Genomic DNA, 26121 nt, shown 5'->3' on the forward strand with positions numbered 1-26121 from the left:
TTTTATTGCTGTAGTTTCCTGAGCAGGTGTTAGATTGTTAAATCATGTAGCCTGTTGGCATGGGAACTCCAGACTAAGTGTCAGAATGATGTAATGTGTATACTGGGAAAACTTAAGCATCAAAATTATGTAATCTGGGAGGGCCCAGCAGGAATTTTAGTGATTTTAAACTATTGCTGAGAGAGAGACTGTAATCATTTTGATCTGACTATCTAACTCAGAACTGTCTTACTCTATGAAAGTAAGTTACTTTAGAAGTATGTTTTCTTGCAGAAATAGCTAGGACTATAAAGATTAGACTTAAGTGTTTTTCTGTTATATCAGAACTTTCTTACTGTATTGTTTTAAGTTTCTGTGTGATCTCTGAACTCTTGGATAGCACTGTGGTGTAGTAGTATTGTCTTGTGTTTTTAATTATTTATTATTCAATATTTTAAAAACCTTTTACCTGTAGCTGGTTTGTGTATAGTTAAGTTAAGCTCTAGAGTACATTGCATATTTATAGTTTATTGTACAAGGCCACTCTAATAAGCCTTAGACTGATTAGTCACACTTACCAATTGGATAATAATATTGCACAGTAATAATTGGACACCCTTTTAAGGGCCTTTGGGTAACTGATAAGCATTGGCTGGTGGTGGCAGTAATTACTACCGTATAATCTGGGTAAAGGGCACAGCTGGAGAATCTGTGTCAGCCTTTCCCAGGAGTGTCTGTGAAGTTGTATAAATACTTATCTCAAAGTGTGTGTGTATGTGTGTGTGTCAGCAACCTGGACAGGGACACGAAGCACTGTTGGGACAGAGAGGGTACTGGAGGTTAGCTTGCCAGCTAGGCTGATCTGGACCCTATAGCTGTGCCAGTGGGGAGACTTATTGGGGACCTGGGGAGCAAGGGAGCAACCAGCCCCAGACTGACTGTGATCTCTGTGAGCACTTAAGGGAAATTGTACTTTACTGTATGTATTGGTTATCCTTTCCTCTTATATGAGACACCCTCCCTGGTGGTAGTGGTGAGGATTGAGGCTCCTTGATTGCTGGGCCAGGGCACGACCATCACAGTAACTAACAAACAATGACTTCATTATGTTTGATTTCCGCACGGGTAGGTAAAGGTTGTGAGCATTGCCTGGCATCAATGTTACTATAAGTATGTGTGTGGTAGGAAGGTTTTAGGCCCTTAGGTAGTGAATGAGTGTGCTATGTGTTGTCTCTTAGCCAATGCAAGGATATATTGAGCATGCTTACATCTGCCTATACCCACAGCATCTGCTGCTTCCCCTCTAACTTCTCACCTGTGTGCAGCTATAGTGACCTTGCCAGTGGTTGTAGGATGAGTGCCCCATTCAAAACACAAAATACCTAAATATACCAAAATAAAATGTAAAAGTCTCAGAAAAAATACCAGGAAAAATTATCTTCTTTACAATGCATCATTGACATAGTATGTATCTCTCTGAAACATGGCTTAAACCCAGCTAGATTCCTGGCTAAATAAATAACCTAATTATCTTGAAATTGTTTATATATGTTATGAGAGCAAGAAATACAAGGGGTTTTAATAAGACACTGATTTATTTCACTAAGAGAAAAATAAAATAAAAGCATCATAATATTATTTAACAGATGCCATCCAAAACACAATCCTACTTGGCCTAGGGTTGCCAACCATCCAGAATTCTTCTGGGCTGTCCAGAATTAAGGGACACTGTTCGAAAGAATGGAAAATACCTGTGTTGTCTGGAAAGAATGGTGCACTGTGCACATTTTCTTTTAGTTTAAAAAAATTACATTTTTTTTAGGAGCGTTCTTCTTTAAGAACGCCCTTTGCGTCTGGGTGCAGAAGACGAAAACAGTGTCTTTGCGACTGTTGTTTATGGACGGTCTGTCTACTATCTTCTGCATGTGCAGAATTTGAATTATAAAGATGTTTGGACTGTATGCTGAAAAGCCTCAGGCAAAGAACGAGTCCAGCTGGTGTTTGCTCTTCCCTAATCCAACTGCAGCACATGCAAGTTCCATTTTTTTTGTTTTTGTTTTCCCCCCAACTTTAACCTTTAACCGAGGTAAGACTCCTCTCTCTGTTCAAAGCATACTTGTATATTGATCTAGAAGGCTGTGGGTGTGGGCTCTACTCCCACAGCATATAGATGGATTGCTCAAGCTCATACTGTGTTGTATTTTAATGGCACAGGGTGCTGCAGTCCTGAGTATGTCCTCCTATGATGCCTAGTAACTATGAACCTGTTTTCAGTTTGCCATCCATTTCCTATTGTATTTGCAATATTACCAGCTTACCATTTTTTAACGTAACATAGGCAATCAATTCTTCAAGGGCAGCATGCATTGATTTGTAGATGAAACACTGAAATATAAAATTGTTTGCTAGCAGGAACTTTTCATTAGTTGCAGATCTCTTTAATCATGTGGAATTATTTAGATGACGTTTTACTTCTGCAGAGATTGTGCACATTGACTGATATTGGTGGATTTTAATGACAGAAGTATGAGTGGCTATTTATGGTTGAAATGTTCTGAATTGAGCAGTTTTGTCATTATTGGTTCATGTGTTTTGTTTCAATGCTTATTGGCAAAATGTTTACAACTATAAATTTAACACAGTCTAACAAGTGGTGCTGTTACTGTCATCACATAATCACTGTCAAAAAATAATAAGCCTTGTTGAGGGCAATGTGTGTGTGTGTGTGTGTGTGTGTGTGTGTGTGTGTGTGTGTGTGTGTGTGTGTGTGTGTGTGTGTATAATATATATGTGCACTAAGTTCTTATTAGACCAGAAGTAAAAAATAATTTTCTTTCACCATTCAAGACAACATTTCTGTTACTGCAAACAGGGTGTATATGAGAGCACTGGACTCTATCTACCAATGCAAACATTGTTCTGACATGTACTTTAGAGTTGAAATGCATTCAAATACTTGAAGTTGGAATGGCATTAATAAGTGTGTCTTCCCAAAATTCTAGCTGAATTCCCTGATTTTTTTATTGTAAACTTCTTTATAAGACCTGGCAGAAGGCCACAGTATCTGTTTTCTGGCTGTGAGTATTTAACATCTGCGCACAAGGCCAGGTGAAACTAATGTTCAAAATATATTTGCAAAAAGTCCTTATTATTCCAGGATTACATTTTTATATCATTATCCAAGAGTATATTGTTACTCTTACTAGTAAATCCAATGTTTCAGAAAGCTTGTGTTGCTGCAGTTTTGGCACTGGTTGTTTACAGACCTCATAAGAGGAATATAGATCTGCGCAGTACAAAGTGTGTTTTTGCTTCAAGTCATTTCTACCAAGTATGTAGTGGTTCAGGTGATGGGCAGCCTAACAAAAAAGTGCTTTTAATATCTGTGATCATATTACAGCCTGAAATTTTAGCTTATCTCCATGACTAGGCTGCAGCTTATTCAGGTCTCTCAGTTGTGTGCTTCTGGGAATTTTAGTTAGTTTTTGCAAAGATGCACTCTGTGTTAAACATTTCTGCCTGGATTAATTGCCTTATTCCAAATTGTAAATGATGATATTATGACTGGGTTGCTCAACCCTACAGCTTACTGAGGAAGGCTTCATAAACCTCTTTCAGCAGCAGACCATGATATAGGCTAAAGCAATGGATGGTTTCAAATGCCGTGCTATGCTAATCTCATCACTGATGCTACTGGATAATACAACAACCAGGTTCAGCGCTACCTTTACTTGCATTTTTGCATGAAATTTCTATGCTGCTGTTATTGTTAATTCATCTCATACTGACACTATACAGCTTCTATCAGTTATAGGCTTCTGTTATGGTAGCAGATAGCTTACAAATGCTATGCTTTTTAAATCAGTAAGTGCTCCTCTTGCCCTCTGTCCCTTCCCACCCTTCAGCAGCTTCTGGCACCCATATTAACTCCTTCCTTACACTGGGACAGTTCCATATAACTTGACATTATTATGATTAGAGCAATTCTGCTATTTAAGTATATCAGTAATATGCCAGTTTTGTTTCATTAGAGATTCTACATGAGCATGAGCGTACCAGTCTTAAAGCTGTGATGGCTAATAATTCATGTCTGCTAGCTGTTATTATGTATTGAAATTTAATACAATCAGGAAGGTGAATCAAAGAACTTTTGCATGGCTTTAGAAATGTGTGCAAGGGGTCTATGATTTGAAAAACCCCAAAGGTAAATTTAATCCACCACTGGCCAGATGCATTTTCTTTGAATGTAGGTTTCAATGCTGTTTGAGTGAATGTGAGTTTTAAAGGTGAAGAAGTATTAAAACTATGTCTGTTTATGAGAGACTGTATTGCTTGTTTAGCAAATGTCTATTAGTGTTTGTGCTGTAAAATTCAAAATAAAAGGTTTACATTAAATCCAAATATCTGTAATAATTGTAGAAGTAAAGCAGAAAACAGTATGCACACAGAGTTTTGAATAGTATTTATGGCAACTGGGGAGAAATGGGAGATAGCCAAGTACAGGGACACCAGAATGGCTGTGTGTGGGGAGGTACCGCATGCGTGGGGGGCCGCATGCATGGGGGGGGTACCAAATTTTGCTTTCATGTACATGTCCAGAATTTTTGACATGAAAAGTTGGCAACCCCAACTTGGCCCAGACTGCTCTTAGAAGTAACACTGGGTGGTTACTCCTCATTGCATATCTTTACTGTTTATATGCCACCTCCTTTCACCATCATTGTGCTGTTTCATATTAAAAAATGTGTAACCTCGTCATGCACTTCCCTCAAATACCATGCATCGATAACAGTGAAGTCTTAGTAGCTACATTTAAAATTAACTCAAAAATTGATATGTATAGTGGTGCTGTATATACATTCTACTGCAGACAAGTCTCAGAGGACTCATTAACCTAGACAGCTACAAATAAATGTCTTCAAACAATAATTCTATGTGACCTTAATAATGCCTGGCTTAAGAGTACTAATAACAGCATTCTGCACAGTATCCATCTATGATTAACACACCTTATAAATACAACCCCAATGACAGATAAAATTACTGGACAAGAAAGCACTTTTAGATAGGATGCTAACAACAGAACCCTGTAACATTATCCATGCAAAACTTATGCCAGGCAGATTATAACTCAAATTTGCCACATGGAAACATACCAATATTCATAAAAACAAACAACATAAAACAGTCAGAAATATAATCAGATTCAGTAAGGAATTCTTGTCTGTCCTTAAGCATAACAGCTAGTAACCACTAAAGCACTCTTTTTAAACGAGACGGTAACTTACTTAGACAAACCCTTCCTCATCATGCAAAATCACCTTACATCTCAACATAGAAAAAAGTCAAACCAAAACCTTCACCATAGCTTGTACCAGAAATAAAACAGCTAACACACAACAGGGATAAAATACGGAAAATCTGCATTAAAAAAAGCAATCTACAATAATATCAGAAATTGCAAAAGAAAATAATACAATACTAAAGACTAAAAAAAATGCAATACTAGTCCACAAAGAAAACTCCAAGAGAGTCTTTGACAATAATCAGTAAACTTGTACAACCATGAAAAAAATCATAAGCTTACTCTTTCCCATGTAAGCTAGACTATGCATGTAGATTTCATTCATGTTATATGAATGTTGCTAACTCCCTTAATAAACCCAATGCACCCATGTCTGTAAGTGACATGGACATTGTTACTGCTACATTCTCACCTTATTATCTCATAAACTATATATGCAGAAGACAAAATCTAATACATCTGTATACAAAGATGGTATTTTTTTGTGCTGACATACTTTGTTTATAAATACAAATGTATAAGTATGAGTAAAGAAATGTATGTAAGGATACATGTATATCTCTGTAAAAGACAGATATCAATCTGTATAAATATACTTACAAATATTTTTCATATATATATATATATATATATATATATATATATATATATATATATATATATATATGGTCTACGTCTAAATTTTGAAGTTTCAAAACTTTAAATTTCTCATAGTTGAGACCATAATATCGAAGTATTGAAACTGAAATGTAAATAAAAAATAAATAAAAACATAAAAATCTTTTTTTACATATTTGCAGGGGGGTAGTCACCCTGCACCCCCAATACCCCCTGCTAATTAAAAATACCAACTCTGAGATTGCACTACAGTGAAGAAAATGGTAAATATTCCATTCTGTGCTGTACGTCGATCTCTGAAGAATTATATGACGTCTTCTGTTAGTTTCTTGCTGTTACTTGCATTTACGTGCATGCATACTATTTATTGTGACCAACTAGTCTTATTACTTTATTGTATTAAGTACAATAAATACACAAAAAACTGCTTCAGTTAATACGCATTACTGTTACATTTTCCTTTTGGATCTACAGGCATGCAACACAGATGCTGTCAGCTTTCTTTGGCAAATTCCCAAAGCTTGTTTATACACACTCATATTGATACCAAAAAGTCTGATATTTTTTCTCAAAGTCTGATGTATAACAGTTCTTTCTTTGTATAACAGTTTTCCTTTCTTCCCTTGTCATTGGTTCTTTGTAGTTTGATGATCCATGAAAACCCAGTCTTGCATTATCTGAAATGTGGTATTCCAGCATTATCTGTTCTAACTTTATTTTGTTTGATGTTACATCTCTTTACTTCAATGATGTCCTTCCAGCTGCCATCTACACAGTTATTTTTACAGACTTTGTTTCTCAATAACATGCTCCTTTACATGGATGCCAATATCTAATTAAGCTATGCCAGCACAATTACTACTTTCTATTTTTCAGCATTTTGTACAATTTCTAAATTAACCCTTTATATTTTATATCATTTTTGCAACTTTTTATTCAAGCTAATAATCATGCTAGCAACAGTTTGAAAAGACAGTGTATACTAAATAGAACAGAGTACTAATTTTCTTTCCATCTCCATTTAAATGGTTTGAATTTTCAAAACTTCGATCTTATGGTCTCAACCATAAGAACATACACATATAATATAATATAATATAATATAATATAATATATATATATATATATATATATATATATATATATATATATATATATATATATAAAGTCTGTATTTTTAAACAAACAGAAAAGAACATATACTGTAGGTATTAGCTTAGTAATTAGCTGTACTACAGTCAGACAGCTTATAGGAACCAAAGATATGGTTTGTGTAGGCCACAAAATATTTCTTAATATGATAATTGTATATGACAGCCATTTCTTTCAAAATATTAACTGCATGTATAAGATTGCTGAACTCAGTTATCCACCACCCCCTAAGTGGAGTGGGGGTGGGGGTTAAAGTAACAATAGAATGACCAGTACAGAAGACACTGAGAAATGCACTGTTTGATTACTTCTGTATATATTCCTACTAAATCCCCTTATATTCTTATATATTTATTAAGCAGCAAATTATGAAATGACATATTGTCATGAAATGTTCAATTCTGTACCCTTCGGTAACAGTAAATATGTTTTGTTTAATGTAAGTTGAACTAGAAGGATTCATAACTTCCTTTCAGTTGTTACATTGTGTGTGTGTGTGTGTGTGTGTGTGTGTGTGTGTGTTTACAGTTTGTGTTCAGATTGTCTCTTTGAGAGGAAGGTAAAAGTGTGTTATTTAAAGCTAATTCACATGATATTACTTAAAACTGCAAACCAAGTGAGTAAGGCATAGTGGAAAGTAAAAACTACAGTTGGAATGTGTGCATAGTTTACATAAAACACTCATCCCCCAAACAGACAAACTGTATAGAGACATAAGAATGTAACAATTGGAAGGAGGCTCTACAGTCTTTCTATTTCAGCTTGAATTGAAGAAATACTAATTAGCACGGATGGACTAGGTAAACTGGATGTGTGAATATCTGTGCTTTGTTCTTTTCCTGTTTAATAAGTGAAAGCATATAGGAAAACTCAAAAAATGCTTACAGAAATAAGTTCACATATTAAGCAAGCACAAGAATATCTTCAGTGCCTTGATGAGCATTAAATAAATAATGTTAGAAATATTGTAAAACAGACAACTGAGATAAACAACCATCTTCTCTATGTTATCTATGCAGAGGAACAGGAAATTTCTTATAATAAATACCAGGAGGACAGGAGATTAAGGAGACTGAATAAGGATATATATATATATATATATATATATATATATTTATACATATATATATATATATACATATATATATATATATATATATATATATATATATATATACATATATATATATATATATATATATGTATATATATATATATATATATATATATATATATACATATATATACATATATACATATATATATATATACATATATATATATATATGTATATATGTATATATATGTATATATATATATATACATGGGTCCCTTTCACATGGTTCATTTTACAGTGTCGAAACCCATATGGCCGCGGCCATATGATCGACATTTAAAATGTCAACCATGGGGAACTGGCATCTCCGTACAGTGCAGAATGGAAAGATTTCCATTTCTGCACTGTAGTGTGATCTCGAAGTTGGTATATTAAAGTTACGGGGGGGCGGAGCCCCACTGATAGCATCTTTAAAGTTAGTTTTATTCTTTTTTTTTTTTGGTCTACTTGTATGTTCAGCATTTCAAATGTCGAGCATATGGTCTCAGCCATATGGGTTTCGACACTGTGAAATGTCGATCATATCAAGTAGACCCATACATATATATATATATATATATATATATATATATATATATATATATATATATATATTTCCCATTTTTACTTATTTCATAAGTATAAATACAGAAGAAATTCATACATAAAGATAAAAAAAGAAGCAAATTGCTTATAGCCAGAAATTGTGAATGCATTACAATTGCAGTGTATGTAATCTGCAAATGTAAAAATCACTACCACTTATAGCAATATACTGATTGTTCCCATATTTCCAGAATAATATCCTAGAATTTTCTTTTATTTGAATAATAAAGATGTATCATGAATCAATTTGTCTCCATTTTTTTGTTTTTCTCTCTACTATCCTTTTCTGCATTTATTATGTTAATTATGCATTCCTTTCTCCTTTTTTTTTCTCTTCCATTTCTATTCATTTTTCTACAGGTCCAGAATCCTTAAGAGTAGACCAACTGTGTTTTTCCCAGGTCAGGGCACATTCACCTTCTGCCTGATCAGGAATGTCCTCAAAGGGTCAAGGTGGTGGCACTGGTCCTGTAGGTTCCCTGACATGTAGAAGACTGAAAAGACTTACAGACCATAGGCTTCAGGACATCATTGAGGAAATAGTGAGGTGGTTCGTGGAGAGACAGCTTCATCCTGTCCACTATGCTCTTTGGCAGGTTCAAGACTCACTGCCCCAACTAGCTCTGACCACTGCACCACCAGAAACCCCTGACCCCTCACTGCTATACCATCAGGCAGTGGAAATGATTGAGGTCCTCAGGACCAAGAGTTCCTCCTTTGTTGAACTCCTCTTCACCCCCCTCCTTCACTAATAATTTCTCTTAAACCCTCTAATCCCTACATTACACTGTTAAATAAAAAACAAATGAGAAAGAGAAGGGTTCTCTCCCAACAAAACATAGTGCCCCTCCTCTCTGACCTCCTCCAGTAAAACCCCCTTGATGTGTTCCTTATGCATTTCCCTCTTTGTTATGTCACTCCTTTTCAATCTTTCTTGTCTTACCCTTTCCACTCTTTAAAGAAACCAACATGGTATCCACATAAAGATACCCTTGTATAAAACATCTATACTCCTTTATATTTTTTAAAAGTTAGTGATAAAAGCTGTGTTGTGTGTTGCTTGCCTTAAATACTTCAAACTTGCTTGCACATAGCTGTGTTCATTCATAATACCTGAAAACGTCCATAATTAAACAAGCACTTACGTTTTCATGTAGTACTTTGCACATATTTAAGGATTAATTACAGCTGGCTTATGCATTTGATGCAAGTGGGCATTTTTTATACATGCCTTCACATTTACTTATTTGATGCAAATAACCTGTGATTACTGAATTAACATGTAGGGATGGCAGTGCATTTGAAGAATAACTGGTATGCAAGTATGAACCCTGGGACTAAGAATGCCACCATATAGCTTGAAACAATCTATTCCCTAGTATCCTATGTGCCTCATCAATTTCACTAGTCTATAGTCCTTTGAGCTAGCCACATTTAAACAATTCTATAATAGTATTGCAAGGTCAACAAGCAACAACATTAACCAAACACATCAGACTCTTGTACTTTACTCCTTTAACTGGTTGGAGGTACTTGATCTGCTAGTCTACACTTACCTTAAGAATGCCTAAAGTGTCCTCTACACCCCAGAAGGATGCTCTTCAATGGGTTTGTTATTAAAATGGTACACATCCCACAGAGAACTTTGCTTACATAAAAAACTTCTAGTATTCACTCAAAACATAAAAAATCATAATGGTGATCATCTCTTCTCTTCATTCATTGCTAAACATTTATCCAAAATATCTCAATCCAGTTAATGTTAAAATCGTATTGAAAACTTATCTATTAATAACTTGGCCTTGTATTTATGACAATCCTATTACTAGCTTATCCAGGCAAACCAAAGTAATGCCAAAAAAACATTTTACATTTTTACTTTGATAATCTTTTGGGTACAGGTACCATGAGAATTCTGGTCATACGGATAAAATATGCATATGCCTCATTTGCTGACTGCATACTAAAATTAAAATATGACTATATACATGTAGTGAAAAAATAAGGGTCTATATTAGGTGATCAAAACTTTAGGTAATCGAATACCTAAAGATCGACACCTAAACAGTGAAAGCTATAAATATCAAATGGCCACTTCCGCAAATTCATTTGCAGTGAAATAATTCACTTGGCCGTTATCGGGAATCTTTCCTTTTCTCCACTGTAGAGTGATCTCAGAGTTGGTATTTTTAGTTATGGGGGGTGTGGGGGTGAAGCCCCCCAACTCGATTAGGGTTTGAAATTTGTTTTCCTCCAGCCAAGCAAATTCTTTCCCTATGAAAGAATTTGTGTAAGTGGCCATTCGATGTTTACAGCTTTTGCTGTTTAGGTGTCGAGCTTTAGGTATTTGATTACCTAAAGCTGTGACTTTATAGTATAGACCCAAAAAATAATACTGGGAGTGTGGCCACAATGCGGTCTAGTTAGCAGCAGTTTTCTCTTGATCTGCTACCATATATATATATATATATATATATATATATATTATATTTCTAAATAATCCTAAGTGATCCAACTAAGTGGATATAGATGTTTTAAGATGTCCTCTAGGATTGTATCAAAGAATTTTCTCATATTATATCATTTTCCTGTCACATCTTTATTTGATATATATTCATCGTTTCCAGTTTGAAAACAAGTCACATGAAATCAGATTTTCAGGACTCTTTGGTCAGAAAAGAGTTTCATTCTGTCAGGAACTGTCATTAAAATTGGACAGAATGGACACTACACATGACAATTTTAAAGAAAAATGTTCTAAGTTCTGCAGCTGCAGAAAACTCAAATATCTGGCATCGAGGACTCTTTAAATGATATAGAAGGAAGACTAAATGAAAATGAAAATAACACTGAATTCCTTATAGAACAAAACACTCTCCTAATGAATAAGACTGATGATCTGGAGAATAGATCTTGTAAAATAATATATGTACCTTTGGCCTACTTGAAAATATAGACGGTAACAATATGCTAAACTTCTTGAATTCTTGGCTACCAAAGACTTTAGATTTATCAGATGCACTGTCATATGGTATTGAGATGGCCCATAGATCTCTGGTTGCATCTTTGACTAAGAGCAGCTCTTTCCCAAGATCTATAATAGTAAGATTTTTTCTTCTCGATATAAAGAATTAGTTCTTAAAACTGCCTGGACTAAGTCACCTATTAAAATAAATGAAAATATAATCCATTCTGACAATGACTATTCAGCTGCTGTTATTTCCAAAAGAAAACATATTCTTCCTTTAAAAAGAGAACTTAAGAAGATAAGAACAAACCGAAAAAAGTTAACTTATTGTTCCCAGCAAGATTAAAAACTTTCCTTCTGGATGAAACCAAATTTTTGGAGGATTTGGAAACTGCTATGTCTTTCCTAAAAGCTAATAAAATCTTGGTACAAATAGAAGATATGGATTGGAGTTACATATCCTTAAAGAGACAAGCAGAGAGAAATGGATGGAAAATAAATGAAAATAAAATAAACTAAAAGAGACATGACTTATCTGATAAAGAACTTATGTCAGTTATTTTCATTTTGCAAATGTAAATATTTTTTTTTAAATTGTGCCTTGAGATAATTTATGTCTGTTTAATGGTCTAACAAGAAATTTGTAGGCTTGTATACTCCCTGTCACAAGGTAACTTAATCCTTTTACAGTACTTTTTTAATATTAACTACTTTTATTTTATTTCATTATTTTATAATGCAATAATATATATATATATATATATATATATATATATATATATATATATATATATATATATATTTATATTGTTAGTTGTGGTAGCAGTACTATCTTCTTTATTGTCTAATCAGTATATATATATATATATATATATATATATATATATGTTCACTTCAGAAGATTGAAATACTGAAATCTCGAATTTCAGTATCTCGAGCCCAAGAAGTGGAATCCACAAAACAACGAAAACTAAAAAACGCGAAATTCAAAACCTTGAATACCAGAAGTTTTGAATTTCATGGTTTTACTACACAAACACACACACATGCACACCATCCACCACACAAACACACACAATCACTCTACTACATGAAAGAAGGGGGCAAGCCCCCCTGCTCCCCCCCCATGTGGAGGGCTGCACCCCCACACCCCTCTACTTAAATATTCTCACTCTGTTGTCGCACTACATACAAACACACACAAAATACCACCACACATGCTACTTTCTCTTTGTACACACACACATCACAGCAACAAACACACTGACACACACCACAGCCCCTACCCAAACTCTTTAACACACACACTTACCTGAATACATAACCATAGCGGAACTTTAGAAGAGTGAAATTCAAAACCTCCAGTATTCAAGGTTTTGAATTTTGCGCTTCTAAACTTTCGCTATTATGTGGATTCAGCTTCTTGGGCTCGAAATACTGAAATTTGAGATTTCAGTATTTCGAGCTTCTGAACGGAACCCATATATATATATATATATATATATATATATATATATATATATAAGTAATATTCAAATCTCCATTATTTATCTTTCTTTTTTTTATTCTCTCTTTGTTGTTTATTTTATATCTGGTAAATTCTAGCAGCAACTACATATTCTTTGAATGCAAATTTTTCAAACAATTTAAGGGGGTAGTGATGGGGGCTGCGTGTACTCTCACCTTTGCCAACTTGGTTTTGGCATCTTGGGAACCTAAATTTGTTTTCAGTTCTGAATTTTGCCAACACATTAAACTTTACCTTCGATTTTTAGATGACATATTTATTTTGTGGATAGGACTTGCTGATTTGGCTACTAGATTTTTTACATTATCTTAACTGTACCAATTCATTTCTGAAGTTTACTTTTCAAATTAGTGACAATTCAGTGAACTTTTTAGATACTACAATTTGAAAAGATTTTTCTTCCAACATTTACTGTAAGCCCATGCTTTCAAATAGCTATCTACATTTTGATAGTCATCATCACCCTTTTTCCAAAAGATAAATCTTGTTTGTGGGAAATTATTTCATTTAGCTAGGATGATTTCAGATCAAGTTATGTTTAATCATGAAAGACTAAAACTTGAGACTATGTTCCTTGAAAGTAACTACCCTGTGACCTTGTAAAAAGTGATAGGGCCAAAGTTTTGGGGGTTGAAGAACCAAATTTTTACCACCTCTGGGGATGGAGTTGTTATCAAACAGCAGTAACTCTTATAATGTGGCTACAAAGGCTGTCAATGATTCCCTTGGATCTTTTTTTTTAAGCTTGAGAGAACATTGGACTGACTTGAAGCCTAACTACACTAGAGCCTGAATGTACAACATAATATGTACTCCAAAAGTGTAAAATAATTGTTAATCAATATTTGTCTATCCTTACAAGTGATATGTACATTAAAATTTTGTTGGTATGGAATCAGTGTTTATTTCTAAAAGAGCTAAGATCATTAAAAATATTCTTGAAAGATCAAGATGTCTAGATTATAGTACCAGGTTACAAAATGGCACCATAGAATATGGTACTTGCAATCAGTGCAAGTCCATCCTTGAACTGGATGTAATAACTTTAAATAATTCCTTGAATAGTACTGTTCATCCTGAAAAAGGTAGTTGTAATAGTACAGAAGTGGTCTACCTCACTTAGTGTACTGGGAGTTCAGTGTTTTATGCTGGAAAAACAGAAAGAAAGTTTAAGAAACAAATTTCTGAACACCATCATGATATCACAACACACAATGACAACAATGCTTTATAAAGACACTCTTTGGCTTGAACTAATTTTCATCAGTTTTCATTTACTATTTTGGAAGATATTATCCCTGATAGAGGAGAGGCCTGGCATGACAAACTGGAGCTTAGGGATCTTCACTGGCAATTGAAGTTGGACGCCATTCACTCCCCAGGGTATTAACGATCATGTTTCTTTAATTCCTGTTTCAAAACAGAGAGCTAACAAATTGTAGTGTACTTCTCAGATTTCATCTAGGACTGCAGATAGGGTTTAACTAAAGTTTTACAGGCAATATTTTTTTGTAAACGAAAGTAAGAATATGCTTTTTAAAGGTTTTAGAATATACTGTACTTATATCTTTTACTTGTATGTTAGTTCACCTTGATGAATTTTTGTTGGCATATCTTTAAATATTTGTAGTTTTAGCTGTTGGGTTTGTTTGTTTAATCACTCAATTATGAGCAAAGCGTTAGTACTTAAGAATGTGCTCAAAAGTGCTTTTATTCTTTTTGATGAAATCCTGTTTTAAGTTGGTTTGAGATGAAAAGCACAATGAATTGGAACTTTTTGTACTTGAAATTGCTGTTCAACTGAATATTAAGGTGAATAAAGCCTGTGGTTTTAACTTATTCTCAGTTGTTTTGTGGTATAGACATCCTTTCTGGAGTTAGGGCCTAGGGTCCTTTTTGTGAAGTATGAGTTTTTCTAGAGATTGTTTGCCTCCATTTCTCCTGATTTTTTGGTTTAATAGCTAGTAGAACATTATATATAATATATGCAGGTCAATAATATAGTCAAATAAGGAAAAAGACTAGTCAAAAGATGTTGGAAAACTGTGAAAACCTAAAATTGTTGGAAGAAAAAAAAGTAACACATGAGAGGCTGCTGTATAAGGGACGAGAAGAGAAGACAGAATAAGCAGTTAAGAGAAGAAAAAATAAATAAGCATAGAGATGATGCAACAAGGAGGCAATGGAGAGCTGTATGTAGTCTAAAATACCATGAGAAATTAAATAAAGTGAGGAAGCACATTATTAGATCAGAAGAAGTGAGTAAGGGTCAAATAAATGGGAGAAAGACGAAAGAGAAATATATGGATCTGTGCTCTTCACTGGCAGTCAAAACGTTTACCTTGAGAGAACATAGGTAGTTGGGTTATGATTACAGAGATCCAATATTGAAATATATATATATATATATATATATATATATATATATATATATATATATATATATATATATATATATATAAGAGTTCAGTGCTTTATGCTGGAAAAACAGAAAGAAAGTTTAAGAAACAAATTTCTGAAAACCATCATGATATCACAACACACAATGACAACAATGCTTTATAAAGACACTCTTTGGCTTGAACTAATTTTCATCAGTTTTCATTTACTATTTTGGAAGATATTATCCCTGATAGAGGAGAGGCCTGGCATGACAAACTGGAGCTTAGGGATCTTCACTGGCAATTGAAGTTGGACACCATTCACTCCCCAGGGTATTAACGATCATGTTTCTTTAATTCCTGTTTCAAAACAGAGAGCTAACAAATTGTAGTGTACTTCTCAGATTTCATCTAGGACTGCAGATAGGGTTTAACTAAAGTTTTACAGGCAATATTTTTTTGTAAACGAAAGTAAGAATATGCTTTTTAAAGGTTTTAGAATATACTGTACTTATATCTTTTACTTGTATGTTAGTTCACCTTGATGAATTTTTGTTGGTATATCTTTAAATATTTGTAGTTTTAGCTGTTGGGTTTGTTTGTTTAATCACTCAATTATGAGCAAAGCGTTAGTACTTAAGAATGTGCTCAAAAGTGCTTTTATTCTTTTTGATGAAATCCTGTTTTAAGTTGGTTTGAGACGAAAAGCACAATGAACTGGAACTTTTTGTGCTTAAAATTGCTGTTCAACTGAATATTAAGGTGAATAAAGCCTGTGGTTTTAACTTATTCTCAGTTGTTTTGTGGTATAGACATCCTTTCTGGAGTTAGGGCCTAGGGTCCTTTTTGTGAAGTATGAGTTTTTCTAGAGATTGTTTGCCTCCATTTCTCCTGATTTTTTGGTTTAATAGCTAGTAGAACATTATATATAATATATGCAGGTCAATAATATAGTCAAAGAAGGAAAAAGACTAGTCAAAAGATGCTGGAAAACTGTGAAAACCTAAAATTGTTGGAAGAAAAAAAAGTAATACGTGAGAGGCTGCTGTATAAGGGACGAGAAGAGAAGACAGAATAAGCAATTAAGAGAAGAAAAAATAAATAAGCATAGAGATGATGCAACAAGGAGGCAATGGAGAGCTGTATGTAGTCTAAAATACCATGAGAAATTAAATAAAGTGAGGAAGCACATTATTAGATCAGAAGAAGTGAGTAAGGGTCAAATAAATGGGAGAAAGGCGAAAGAGAAATATATGGATCTGTGCTCTTCACTGGCAGTCAAAACGTTTACCTTGAGAGAACATAGGTAGTTGGGTTATGATTACAGAGATCCAATATTGAAATATATATATATATATATATATATATATATATATATATATATATATATATATATATATATATATAAGAGTTCAGTGCTTTATGCTGGAAAAACAGAAAGAAAGTTTAAGAAACAAATTTCTGAAAACCATCATGATATCACAACACACAATGACAACAATGCTTTATAAAGACACTCTTTGGCTTGAACTAATTTTCATCAGTTTTCATTTACTATTTTGGAAGATATTATCCCTGATAGAGGAGAGGCCTGGCATGACAAACTGGAGCTTAGGGATCTTCACTGGCAATTGAAGTTGGACGCTATTCACTCCCCAGGGTATTAACGATCATGTTTCTTTAATTCCTGTTTTGAAACAGAGAGCTAACAAATTGTAGTGTACTTCTCAGATTTCATCTAGGACTGCAGATAGGGTTTAACTAAAGTTTTACAAGCAATATTTTTTTTGTAAACAAAAGTAAGAATATGCTTTTTAAAGGTTTTAGAATATACTGTACTTATATCTTTTACTTGTATGTTGGTTCACCTTGATGAATATTTGTTGGTATATCTTTAAATATTTGTAGTTTTAGCTGTTGGGTTTGTTTGTTTAATCACTCAATTATGAGCAAAGCATTAGTACTTAAGAATGTGCTCAAAAGTGCTTTTATTCTTTTTGATGAAATCCTGTTTTAAGTTGGTTTGAGACGAAAAGCACAATGAATTGGAACTTTTTGTGCTTAAAATTGCTGTTCAACTGAATATTAAGGTGAATAAAGCTTGTGGTTTTAACTTATTCTCAGTTGTTTTGTGGTATAGACATCCTTTCTGGAGTTAGGGCCTAGGGTCCTTTTTGTGAAGTATGAGTTTTTCTAGAGATTGTTTGCCTCCGTTTCTCCTGCTTTTTTGGTTTAATAGCTAGTAGAACATTATATATAATATATGCAGGTCAATAATATAGTCAAAGAAGGAAAAAGACTAGTCAAAAGATGCTGGAAAACTGTGAAAACCTAAAATTGTTGGAAGAAAAAAAAAGTAACACGTGAGAGGCTGCTGTATAAGGGACGAGAAGAGAAGACAGAATAAGCAGTTAAGAGAAGAAAAAATAAATAAGCATAGAGATGATGCAACAAGGAGGCAATGGAGAGCTGTATGTAGACTAAAATACCATGAGAAATTAAATAAAGTGAGGAAGCACATTATTAGATCAGAAGAAGTGAGTAAGGGTCAAATAAATGGGAGAAAGACGAAAGAGAAATATATGGATCTGTGCTCTTCACTGGAAGTCAAAACGTTTACCTTGAGAGAACATAGGTAGTTGGGTTATGATTACAGAGATCCAATATTGAAATATATATATATATATATATATATATATATATATATATATATATATATATATATATACTAATTGTGACAAAATTATCATATTTTTATAGTTGAACTATCATGTTAACTGCCTTATTTGTATCTGTAACAGGAGTGAAATGTGTAAACTGCTTTTAAATCAAAAACATTTTCTTGCAATTTTGTGTGCTCTGCAAAGAGCAAGGGTCATGATTGAAAGGGGTTTGGACATTAACATAATCTACCAGTTAACAAAGATATACAACATCGCTGGAGTTCTGGCATGTCTCTTGTAGTTCTGTTAAAATGCTGTTTATGTCTGCTTGCCTTTCTTACATTTTATGTATCACTTTTGGCTTCAGAATGTTAGAAATCTGTAGTAAATTCTGGGGATGTGTTTTCATTCCATTGACAGTTGCGCTGCAGGCTGGATATAGTCTCCAATATACCTCTGTAGTGATTATTACCTCCCCCTTTTAGCTTCAGTTTCTCTATTTGAATAATTGACAATAATGTCCAACTAAAGAGTAGGTAAACTGGACTTGAAACTTTAAATACAGTTTGCCAAACATTTGTAAAGTCGTGGAATTATGCAGATGAAAACTGATGACTGTTATCTGAATTAACTGATAAAGGATACCATAGTATGCAAAACTTTATCTAAGATGCAGCATTACTGCTGTGCTAGATCAAAATATGTTGAAAACTAATTTGTGATTAACAACTTGTTGTATGGCTCAGGCTCAGCCCATCTGGGATCAGTGTTTTCCATGGTTTCTCTTAAGACTGAAGTTCATACTTCACAGGCATCATAATTTAACTAGCTTCACTGTTTTATGCATATCTGTACTAAATAAATGTATTGCTTCTTTAATTACCTCTATAATCACTGGGGATATATGTTCCCTTTAGATTTCACATATAATTTGCACAGTCCCATCTCTTGTGTGATTTGGCCTGTATTTGCATACTCCACCTCTTTTCCCCTCTACAAGCAACTTTCCCACAAGAAACAAAATCATATAACTTTGACCACATTCAATACTCACCAATTGCCAAGCTTATCAAAGACTCTAAAACAAAACCTGTTTTAATAACTGTGTAACTGCAGTACTTAAAACACTGCTTGAATTCAAGGATGAAGCTTCGCCCTAATGAAAGTTATTAAAACTCCCATGAGATTGTGAAAGATTTATAAAACACTGTAACTTAGCTAAAACTCTGTAAGAAGGCATTCAGGGCTATTGTCATCCAATCATAATAAACTTACAGCCCCAGTAAGACTAAACAGTTTTGGAAGCAGGTGTACCTTTTTTACAGCCATCTTAGCAAAGTCAACTTTACTTGACCATTCTCTATTAAATCCAACAAAAGTCACCTCTCCTGCCATCTATTCCATGATTTCTGACCCCACCTCACAAAGTTCTCCCTCATACTATTTTCCTACTTAAGCAAACAGGACTGTCTCCATCCCTTGTTCATCCCACCATATTGTATTTCCTGTGCATAAAGAAAAATACATTAAAAACCTGATAAACCAGTTTCCATATGATACTCCTCTTGGAAATGTCCATTTATAATCTTGCTTCCTCTCTCCTTGCAAATACCATATTATAGACCTTTTTCATCACATTTTTAGCTTATCCCTTTTAGTGAATATTATTCTCTGTATTTGAAAGACTGCAATAGTAAAGACTCTGACAAAAACACAAAACTGTCCACCATGTCAGCCTTCTGATCAGACTCATTTCTTTCAGTCTTAGGGAAACTTTAGAGAAACTAGCCTTCTCTCACCTGTCCAATTGCAACCAACAATACATGCTTCTTTCAAAACTCTACCATGGATTCCAGAAGTGGAGAAGTACTGTGACTACCACCTGGTCTCTTTCCAGTAAAATCTTAATCAATATGAGTAAGCAAACTATGACTAGTACTGCCTTTGTAGACCAAAGCAAAGGATTTGATCTGGTAGACCACAACCTAGTTTTCATGTCCCTCACAGGCACAGGTATTTGCAACAGTGTTGGCATGATGGCTGAAAACTTCTTGTCTAACAGAAAGTTTGGGTTAAGGTAAAATTTACCCTTTACTACTCCCCCCCCCCCAAAAAAAAAAAAAATTAAAGAGATTCCCCAAGGTCCTCTCCATACTTCTTCTTTCCGTATTTATTGACAAACTTACTGATAACCTTTCTATCCTTCTAATAATCTTACATGTGAACAACATGGTTATTTATATATCCCATCCCATTCCAGCAACAGGTAAAAACTACTTAAACTATCTAACAGAAACTTACAGGTTACAGTAGGACCCTCCATTACAGACCAAGTCTCCAAAATTACTAAGTTTGAGTTCTCTCTCTGTGCACTACTTATTCCTTTATCAATTAACAGAGCTCCCAGTGACTTCTCCATCCTTCCCATAATCTTATATGTAGACAACAAAGTTATTTATCAATCAGACCCCCTCCAAAGCAACAATTAAAAAGCTACTAGTAAAGGAAATTGCCTGCAATGACACCTGTTAAAATCATGTGGCTTATTTTTACCTGAAAAAAACAAAAATAAAGTATATCAGTGCCACCAATCTGATGTCATCAAGATCACTAACACATTCACATATCTGAGGATATGGATAGATCAGACATTAAACTTTCACCACCATATATAAAAGACATAAGTAACAATAAACACATGTATTTATTTATATTTGTTAACTGAACTAAAACACTGATCCACATGGACCTTCTTCAGGCTCATGCTGGGAACACTGTCTAGTTAAGTCACTTTCTCAGAGTCACACAGGTAGTCAATGGAGACTGAGGGAATAAAACTTTGTATGACAGAACAACCCATTAACAGCTTATAGCTTTGGTCCTCTACACTGACTGCCAGACTTCTGGAACATTTCTCATTTCCTGGCCCCTGAAAGTAGAATAGCAGTTGGATAGCAAATTGGCTCACAAATAGAACTCAGGAAATTAAAGGGGCTGCCTTATCTTCTCCAAAAGGCCTGTCATTAGTGATTGTACCCCAGGGTTCAGTATTTGAGCTGCTCCTCTTTGGCATTTACTTCTTGGGGGTCAAAACTATTGTTAAGGGTTTACAAATGACCAAATCTGAAGCTTAATGTAAACTCAGTGCTATTAGAAGTTTTCCAGGGGACACCAAGATCCTCCAAGGGGACCTTTTCCAAACCATTAGCTGATGTCAAAACCACGGACTAAAGTTAAAATGTTAAGAAATGTCTAATAGTATCCTTTAGCATGCAAGAAGCACATTATAATAATCACATTGACAACCCTGAAAATTGATCCAGCAGTTAGTGACCTGGAAACCTATGTATACAGAAAACTGACCTTTGATCACCATGTATCCAGTATTGTAGAAGAGCTTTTTTTATTTCATAACTTATTGCTAACATTATGGTGTCCAGGCCCAGGGATGTGATCATTCCACTGTATTCTGCACTCATCTGGCTGCTCATTGAGTATAACGCCCCCTTTCAGTGTATACCTTTCTAAACATCTGACACAACTTGTTTGGCCACAACACATTCTTAGTAAGAAAATCAAAGGCCTAAATCATAAAAATTATGTGGAACATCACAAAGCTTTGTCTCTCTTCTTGGTGTCATACATGCTATTGAGATTTGATCTTTGCCTCATGCAATCAGCAGACCCTATGCTGTCAAACCTAACACACATTCACAGATCTAATGGTGGCATAAACACCCACTCAGGAGATCTAAATCTCTTTTGCAACGTAAATAGAATACATTGGAGGGATAGATATGTATCACAGAGAATACCCCTTCATTGGTGTAGCCTTCCTCTCCACATAAAGCAAAGTACTTCTCTTGCACTTTACAAATGTAATCTCTATGAATGGCTGTCTAACTAGAAACTCACCTCTAGTTTAGCAACCTTGTCCTTCGTGGATCGGAAACTACATACATGTTCTGCTTGTCTCTGGTTTATTTGTACATAAAATATAAGTATATAGAATATTTTAAATGCTAAATACTTTATGGGACTGCATGGCTAGTCTTTTAAAGATCCTCATGGATCAGTAACCTAGTAAGTATTTATGAATCTATAAAAATGGCAAAAATAAAAGTGGCAAACATGTGAGGTGGGTGAATCTGTATGCTGGCATAAAACATGAAGTATAGACAATACATCTTAGAATAAACAGGACTGATAGGTATGGCAACAGGTTGAAGAAGAAATGTCCCTGCTACCAACATGAGTATTGAGATATAAAGGATATGACAGTAATCGCTTTCTTAAATCAAAGACGTCTAATGTTGAAATCAGTTGTCTTTCTTTTATGAATACTCAGGATAATTTGGAATATTATACATTCTAGACCAGTATTATATCAGTGTTTTGCTATTTGTATGGTACATAGAGTATTTTAAACAGTTTTAGATATTACGTCATGCTCTGATACCTCATTGCAAATATTTTAGGCTGTTTACACTGCCAATACTTGGCCTGTATTGTAAAATTAAGTTATTATATGTGTTTTGAGCTTGTATTCTGATGCTGAATCTGAAAAAGATCCATATGGATCACTGCTCTTCCTTGGTTAATAAATACAAATGAAACAAACAAACAAACAAGGAAATGAATGAACACTTTAGCAAACAAAAAATGATGCATATTGAAGGTTATTGTCATTATTATTATTATTATTATGATTATTACTATTATTAATGTTGTAATTCATTTATTGCTGCAAACTCCCACAAACATACTGCAAGGTATCATATTTGGTCATACCCCAGTATCCAGTGTAAGTTCCACTATTTCTCCTTATCATTACTTTTGTACACCTTTTTCATTATTTTGTTCCGATTGATTCACATCTCTGATAATCAACTGTTTGCCTGCTTATATTTGTTCAGTAATTAAAAAAAAAACTTTTTTTAACTGCAGTTATTTCATACTTGACAAAACATATGCAGACATAAGATACAGTCTGATGTGTCCAAATGTTTACTAATATGGCAGTAAGTGAAAGGGAAGACAGAATAACATGGCATCCTACAGGCACAGTAACCTTATGGGTACTACTTAAAGTGATGATTTACTATGCATTACAAGCTCTTCCTTAAACATAAGCTCAACAATACTTTCCATAATCATAGACATGATTTGCATTGTGAACTTCACCACTTCTGTTACAAATGGTGTTGTGCCCTGTGCTAAATGTCCTGATGGTGCATGCATGGCATAGTGCGATAAAGTTTGAGTAAATATTTGGGCATTAGAGAAGGTGATTACTGGAGGGAGGAAAGATTGGCCAAATGCCTGTTTAACTTTCTTGGGAGGTAGTGGTCGTGGTGGTGGTGGTTGTATTTGATGAAATCCTACTTGAGGAGTGACTTTTCACTGTGGTTGATTGTTATGTGATCACAGTTCGTTGTGGGCATGAAGCATTTCAGGTGGCATGGATGGGAGTACACATCTGTATACCCTGCATAACTGTGTTGCATTCCTTGCACATACTACTTGCAAAAAGTGAAAGTAGGGCAAGCAAAAGCACTGGAAGAGTAGAGCCACCCAGGATGATAGCCCAGCAGTTCATGATATTTATAACCACAGACAAAGGCTATAATGAGATGGGAATGAAGAATGAACTGGTTGTTGGGGTAGAGTGAGAGATTTGACAGCCAGGTGGAGTGGATCTAACAAAAAATATTGTAAAATAGCATTTCATGTTTCTATATATGGTTTTGGACTCCCCCCATTGTCATCACAACTATATAATCGACATTTCCTCATTGACCCATGCATTTCCCTTTTTTCTTGCATTTTGAGAGGGATCGTGGACCACCATTCTGTGAGGATTTTGGGAATATTTTTCTGCTCATAATTTATAGCTCTGTTGGCCAACAGCTATGGTATAATACCTATTATGCTAGGATTCCAGAAAGGTGGGAGTGTACTTTTCTGAACACCCACTATGTATTGCTACAGAGGGATTTTCTGTTTGGCAGGTTTGGACCGAGATATCCCATTTTTACATGCAGAGCATACAACCGCAGATGACATTTCTGCTGCAGAACACACACCAACTCCACCACTTTGGATGAATGAACCACGACAGCTGTTCATTCCCATCTCTCCCTGGCTGACTTCTTTAGCACCTGCAGTGTTACTTGAAACTTGGTCATATGGATCATAGCCATTGCTTTTTCCTCTCTGCAATGGAGACAGCTCATTTGTTTCATGGCTGCCATTTTCCCTGAGCATTCTGAATTTTCTAGTTTAGCATTTTAATCTGTTCAACTATTCGGTGCTCTAAATATTAATATGCATTTACTTTTTTGTTGTTTAATAACACTAGGAGCCAAGAAGCATCTGATGTCTATCCAAACATTACATCTCAGTATCTAAGCATCATTTTTCTTAGCTTTTCTGTATTCTTGGGCAGTAATATGCTGGGACACAATAAGGCACACTTTGTGCCCAGGCTGTAAAATTGTGTGTTACAGTGAGTACCATGATCCTTGGTTATGGCAATTGTTTTTGTACAAATTCAGTGTGAACAAAAAACAGGAATGGGAGACTTACAAAAAGTGAAGCTTTTATTATTTTGTCTCTTAATTGTATCATGTTTTGTGGTACAAACCGTTTCTGAAGTCCGCATTCAACTCCATACTGTTTTTCATATTTACTCAACCTGATTTAAGAACTGTAGTTCACTTAAGTGCTAAACTTCAATAAGATTTCTGTATCCCTAACAGAAGTGTAGATCCAGCACTAGGAAGGAAGACTTACATTTCTTGGAGTATGAGATGAGTTTCAGGAAGTGAGAGTGATGGAGGGCTGGAGTGGAGTGGTAATGGGAGTACTGGAATTGCAAGCAAGGAGAAAAAACAAAACAAAAATAGTTGCACTTCATTGCTTATCAATATACAGTATGTACTTCCACTCTTATCATGTCATTGACCTTCTTCCATGTTCATAATTGAAAAATTAATGGTACAGAGTGCAAATTCTTTCTCAATGATATTAGCAGAGTTTATTTTTAAGCGTAATGTTTGCCAGCCTGGATTGAGGCTATATTCAATTTGGAAAAAAAGTGAATGCCTGGATCTCATGATAATTTCTGTCTGCTGCTTGTGTAGGGAAGTGGATTGCAAATTGTGTAAGTGCATGTTAACTTATGCTGCACAACAAGTGGTAATATTTCATTGCCTTTGTTGCCTGGTCACAAAGTATGAGCAACAAGATAAAATACATTATTGAAGTTATTTCTTAATCTTTCTTCACAATCAGATATTGGAAGTGTGCATATAAAGTGTCTGTCTTTTGGGGTAAGGGATGATAAAGGCATATTGTATAAATATTTTGGCAACAATATGTTGAAATATATAACTGTGATCATTTGTTATTTTGCTTTCATCCTAACATAGCATCAAAAGGGTGCACAGAACGCGGCTATATTTTGAGGGAAGGGTGAGACATGATTTGGATATAGTCTGACAGCACCAAATTGAAATATATCGCTATGGACATATGCTGTTTCCACTTTATATATATATATATATATATATATATATATATATATATATATATATATATATATATGTTTCAAAACTTCAAACTGCAAATGGTCAAGATCATGAGATCAAAGATCTGGAACTTCGAATGTCTTGAATGGAGATCACCATACAGCGCGGAACAGGAAAGTTACCATTTTCCTCACTGTACTGTGATCTCAGAGTTGCAAAAATGTAAAAAAAAAATTGTTTTTATTTATTTATTCTTTTTATTACAATTTTGAAGTTTCAAAACTTTGATCTTA

This window comes from Protopterus annectens, chromosome 1.part2 (assembly GCF_019279795.1).
Source record: "Protopterus annectens isolate FY-2018-M chromosome 1.part2, PAN1.0, whole genome shotgun sequence".
Taxonomy (NCBI): domain Eukaryota; kingdom Metazoa; phylum Chordata; order Ceratodontiformes; family Protopteridae; genus Protopterus; species Protopterus annectens.